This window comes from Alosa pseudoharengus, unplaced genomic scaffold (genome assembly GCF_046254945.1).
Source record: "Alosa pseudoharengus isolate Yale_2024_CS ecotype anadromous, Long Island Sound unplaced genomic scaffold, YU_APseudo_1.1 YU_APseudo_1.1_scf_2, whole genome shotgun sequence".
In the NCBI taxonomy this organism is placed as follows: Eukaryota; Metazoa; Chordata; class Actinopteri; order Clupeiformes; family Clupeidae; genus Alosa; species Alosa pseudoharengus.
In genome coordinates, this window is record NW_027468663.1 from 34,714,866 (window position 1) to 34,720,865 (window position 6,000).

The 6,000-nt window shown below is 45.3% G+C and overlaps 1 protein-coding gene across 1 annotated transcript in view; it reads right to left on the reverse strand.

Moving 5' to 3' along the window:
- bnc2 (basonuclin zinc finger protein 2) overlaps positions 1-6,000 on the reverse strand; it is a 162,928-nt gene that overhangs the window by 39,430 nt on the left and 117,498 nt on the right. The gene's annotated exons all lie outside the window — the stretch shown is intronic.

Genomic DNA, 6,000 nt, shown 5'->3' on the forward strand with positions numbered 1-6,000 from the left:
GAGAGACCAGACTGATACGAATTCCATCTGCCGGGGAGCGGCCAAGTGACAGAGGAGAAAAACCGGCATCTGGTCTCCATTGCTGTCGGCCCGCTGTTCCAACTTACAGCTTTCAGCTGGAAGCGCATGAGGAGAAGGAGAGGCTCTGGCCAGGGACGGCGAGGAGAAGAGAAGAGGGGGCGCGCTGGCACCCGCCGGACTCCCCGCAATTTTTCACACATCACTCTGGATTGTGAGGGAGGGGGGGGGTGGGGGGGGCAGCGGAGGGGAGGGCTGCAGTGGGAGGCTTGGCTGGAGCGTCTGGGGGTCGGAGCAGGGCTAGACTTAATCACGCCGGTCTGCCGCGGCCCCGGGAGGGCCCCAGCGAGGGGGTTTGGTGAGAGCGCTGGACTCCTCTGACGGCCAGAGCAGAGGAGAGGAGAGGAGAGAACAAAAGAGAGCAGTACAAAGGAGAAGGGCCGGGCCCGCCTGTCATGTCTGAGATGGACCTCAGGCCAGAAACACACACACACACACAGACACACAGACACACACACACACACACTCAGACATTCACTAACACACCCCACTTTCAAACATATGCTTTTAAACATATGCACACACAAAATCCCACAAGGACAGGTTTACACATTTACTAAGGAACACACACACACACACACACACACCTGCATGTCATTCAATATAATTTCACCTCTGCTTCCTCTCAACTCAATAGCAGAATAACAGAGTGGAGGGTGTTTACGTAGAGAAAATGTTAATAACCTGTGTGCACTACCTCCATTGTGTTGGACAGTAAAGGTCACCCAGTGGTGATAAAGAGTGGGTAATGACTCAGTCTTCAGGGAAGCCTTCCCAGCCCAGCGCAGCTAAACCAACAGAGGCCTACAGAGGTGGCATTTGTGACTAAGAAAACAGGAAGAGAGTTGCACTTTGGGAGGAAGTTGTGTGCCAAGTGGGGGCGTCTGACAGGAGTGCTTAGCGAGTTTAACGCAGGGACTTTCCTGCATGCCTCCTCTGCATTTTTCTTTCTTTCTGTCTCTTTTTCCTTATTCCTTTCTTTCCTTGTTTTTTACAGCCCTATGGAGTTAAGGCGTGTGGCCCAACGATCCCTCTGGGTTTCTACACAATTTCCTAATGGAATATTTTACAGCGCACAACTCCAAAAAGTGCTGCCGACCACTGTGAGGGTCATTAAAAGGGCTTTTTTCAAATGAAAGCTCTTCAAAATGAGATCATGAGGAAGTGATTGTGCGTGTCCCCTGCGATGCTGTAAGAATGCCTGCACTCGGAGCTTCCACTCACACTGGCAGCGCTGCAAAAATGTAAGAGTGTAATTATTTACAGGTGTAAATGTATGGCTTATGCATGTATGCACCACTTTTCATTTTACCACACGTCATTACCCTAGCAGGGGCTGCACTATGTAGGTATGCCTGTGTGTGTGTGTGTGTGTGTGTGTGTGTGTGTGTGTGTGTGTGAGAGAGAATGAGTGTGCATCTGTGTGTGTGTGTGTGTGTGTGTGTGTGTGAGAGAATGAGTGTGCTTCTGTGTGTGTGTGTGTGTGTCAATGAGTGTGCATCTGTTTGTTTGTGCGTGCGTGCGTGCAATGCGTGTGTATGTGTGTGTGCGCTAAGCGTATGTATCTGTGTATTTGTGTGTATCAATATTTATGAGGCTAAGCATACAATATGAGTTTTCTTCTTTGTTTGTGTGTGTGTGTGTGTGTGTGTGTGTGTGTGTGTGTTTGCTTGAGTGTTTAACTCCAGTGTGAAGGTCACGCCATGAAAAAAAACACAGAAGGATGTTTTAAAAAAGGAACAATCATGCATTCCAATGGTTATTGATGTTATTTATAATTTGTCTCTCCCAAATCAAAAATCAAGGCCCTTGATAAGTCGTCAGCCTTTTATGGTATTGATTCATTTCCTCTGTTTAAACAGTCTATTACAGCGGCAAATTGCAAAGGGTACACACATTTAGGCATGGCTAAATGTATTTACTTTTCTCCTGATGCGCGTGGCTTGGCATGCCTTAAACAATGCATTTGTCAATGGTTCCTAAGAAATGAATATATAATATAATTAGTGGCTTGATCAGTAATGCAAGGCAAAGCGGTGCAATATTGTGCTAATGGCAGTATGACTGACAGTTTGTGGGGTAGTTGTGATGGGGATATTTCAGGGTGCAAAAAGCAGAGTTTTCTCATCAAAGCCGAGTTTGTATCAGCGCTATGGGACATCTCCTAAATAACCAGTCTGGGGAGAGAATACAATCACATGAGCTGATCTGCCATGGAACTCAGCTTCTGAATCTTGCTCCAAGGAATGCAGCTGTCCACACACTTTCACTGCCACACACACACACACAAGCGCACACACTCACACACACACACACACACACACACACACACACACACACACACACACACACACACACACACACACACACACACACACACACTTGTTTCACAGGGTGTTTCAAAGCTTAATGTTTTGTAAAACCAAGGACATCAAAATGAAGTGGGATTTTTACAGAAAACACTTGATTGGCAAGAGAATGGAGTCAGAATGGGAGAGAGAGAGAGAGAGAGAGAGAGGGGGGGGGCAGCTGAATGAGAGTGGACTCCATGTTCTTGCTCATTGTGTGAAGATCACACAAGGTATGCACTGAGGGGCGAACGTCAGGGCTTGAAAGGGTGGGGAGAGGATGTCATGTGAGACTGTGTGTGTGTGTGTGTGTGTGTGTGTGTGTGTGTGTGTGTGTGTGTGTGTGTGTGTGTGTGTGCGTGTGTGTGTGTGTGGTGCGTGTATGTGTGTGTGTGCGTGTGTGCGTGTCTGGTGTGTGTGTGTGTGCGTGTGTGCGTGTATGTGTGTGTGTGTGTGTGTGTGTGTGTGTGTGTGTGTGCGTGTGTGAAAGAGAGAGAGTGTGCGAGTGCATGTCAGCAGACGAGGGGACTGAGCCAGTGCAGTGAGTGACAGTCGATGGGCTTGATCGCCCAGGGAAACCGGCGCTGACTTATTAACGGTGACAGGTGCGCTACCTGGGAGACAGGTCAAGAAGAGGGAGAGAGAGAGAGAAGGAGAGAGAGAGGAAAGGGGGAGTGTGAGGAGAGGGGGAAGATTATTCATAAGGAGCAGAGTTAAACAGAAGTAACCCAGCAGCACAGCGTTACATGGGTGCCACAAGCCTGTGCTTTGATTTGAAATCTGCTCAATGAAGTGCTAACCCACAGTCAGTCACCAATGAAGAGTGGAGATTGCTCTGTCTCACTTTGATGTTACTGACAAACGTGTGTGTGTGTGTGTGTGTGTGTGTGTGTGTGTGTGTGTGTGTGTGTGTGTGTGTGTGTGTGTGTGTGTGTGTGTGTCTGTGTGTGTGTATGTGCCTGAAGCCTGTTTAGTATGTGTGCATGAGTGCGGAGGAAATCTAAATGCTGGGGTCAGTATGTCATGTGTAATCACATGGGTGTGAATACAATATGTATGCGTGGGTGTGTGGTGCGGTTGGTGTCTTTTTGTTGCGGTGCAGCTGCCTTCCGCACTGCAGATGCTGTGTGTGTGTGTGCGTGTGTGTGTGTGTGTGTGTGTGTATATATATACGAGTGTGTGAGTGTGTATGTGTGTGTGTGTGTGTGTGTGTGTGTGTGTGTACTGTGTACAAGTGTGTCTATGTTCTGTCAGCTCCGTGTGAAGCTTCACTGACACACTGCTGCCCACGTTCTGACAGGCGGGCTCACATATGAAGTGCACTCCTATCCATCCTTCATGTGTCCCTTCCGCTGCACACAGCGCCTGTGTGGGAGAAGAGTCAACTGGATGCACGGCAGAGACCAGCGTACAGCTCCTCTCCTGCTTCAGAGGAAGACCACCTTTTACACTTCATCATGTTTGATAAATAGTGGGAAACTCCTACAAAAATATCATTCTTTTTTTGAATGCTATAACTAAATAGTCTTCTACTTATTTTTATTGGTTTGTTTTATTATGCTCGTGTATTGTGTGAATTGACCAGCATAAATATTTCTCTCTATCTCACTCTATCTCTCTCCACCAGACATGCACAGAGTAAAATCTGGTCAGAAGATTTTTTTTAAATGGCTTTGTAATTGTAACTGACTGTGGGGAATATTTTGGAAGGAAATATTTGTGTAGACTCCTTCCTTAGTTCCAACATAATATAGAATTGTAGATTTTGATGTAGTCTGCGAACATGCTCATATTCATCTTATTATAGTTTTATTCTACATGGATTAACAGAAACTCAAATATTATTACTATAATATTTTTTTATCACTAAAAGGTTTTCGTCTATGGATTTATATCTATTGATGATTTTATCTATCAACAATAAATTAATTCTAATAAAAAACACACATACATCTGGCAGCCTGTTGTGCTTCTCTCTCTCTCTCTCTCTATGTATGTATGTATGAAATATGTATGACGGACACGCATTTATGGTGTGACATCATGCGTCAGGCTGCTGATTAGTGTTAGTCACCACTCTGCCCGAGCTGCTGACAGACAGACAGACGGACAGACAGACAGCTAGCTGGAACGGCGGGTATGTTGGACCAGCGCGGGTGAGAAACACAAAAACAGCCCCAGTGAGTCACAAAAACAGAAAGACTGAGGAGATCACAAAGCCGAGGGGAGGAGAGGCTCTCAGAGCGCTAACGCTATCTCATTAGCATGATGGCTGCCATTGAGCTGCTGTGACTTTTTTCAGTTTTTTTGTGTGTACTCACTGCTGCGTCTCCTCTGTGTTGTTTTGTCAGCCAGAGACCCAGTGGGGGTGAGCTGTGTACCCGTGTGAAGTCAGGCAGCGGAATCTTAGGTAGCAACAAACACAGGAAGTGTCAGCCCTTTGTGTCAATTTATCTGTGATGTCAAACTTTGATCTCATTTTAAAATATTATTTAGAAATATTTATTTAAATATTACTTATGTAGATGTATTATTTGACAGTGCAACTGTGCAATAGAACAATATATAAATTTAGTGTTAAACAGCCTCAGCTGCTAAAGAAAAAATAAATATAACCTTATAATTTATATATATATATATATATTAGTGTGTATTTAATTTCAACATTTCTTTTTAAAAGCTTATCACATAGTAATATGCTATATATCTATGTTATAATACCATTCCATCCTAAAGTAATATAATATTATAATAACATGCAGATGATTTGTTGCAGAAATATACTTTATCATTCATAAAACTGGTGCAGGGGCATTTGAAATACTCAGACATTTGTTTGTATTGATTTTGTAAATAAATATTACAGTCAGTGTAGCCATTAATAGGTTTCTTTTGTGATGTTAGATGTTGTTTCACATCAAACAGTAATATAATAACAGATACAGTGACTCTGTCTAGCCATGGCTGAAGGCTGGCAAACGATTGAATTTCATGGCTGTTTATTGCCTAACAGGACCTTAAACAATTACTTGCTGTCCTTAAGTGACTGATGAGGTCTGCGTATGGTACCCTGTTCAGACGAGATGTGGTGCGGCTCAGAGGCCACAGCCTACCCTGAGCCATCCCCTAACAGGACCACCCGCCAGCACAGCCCGCCAGCCAGATGAGGGGGAAGAGTTCAATCACTGCACTGATCAGTCATCTGATCACCTCTGTCCAGCGGAAGAACCGCTAAACTCTAGGAACTGTTCTGGAACGAGAAGGTCTAAAACGATGAGTTGGAGGGGTAGAGTAGGATGTTAAAAAGAGAAAGAGAGGGAGAAAGAATGGCCGTACGTGACGACCTTGCACAATCCTACCACATGGTAAGAGGAAGGGAGGGAGGGAGGGAGAGAGAGAGAGAGAGAGAATGAAGCAAAGGGAAGGCTAGATACATGGGTTCAGAAAATCTGGTTTACTCACAGAAGCCCTTTTCCACATACAAGGCCTCAAAACCGCCTTCGCCTTCAAGCGGCATGCTGTTCCACTTACTCCGGGCCTCCCAGCACAAGCCAGCCACCTCGCTCTGGCACGG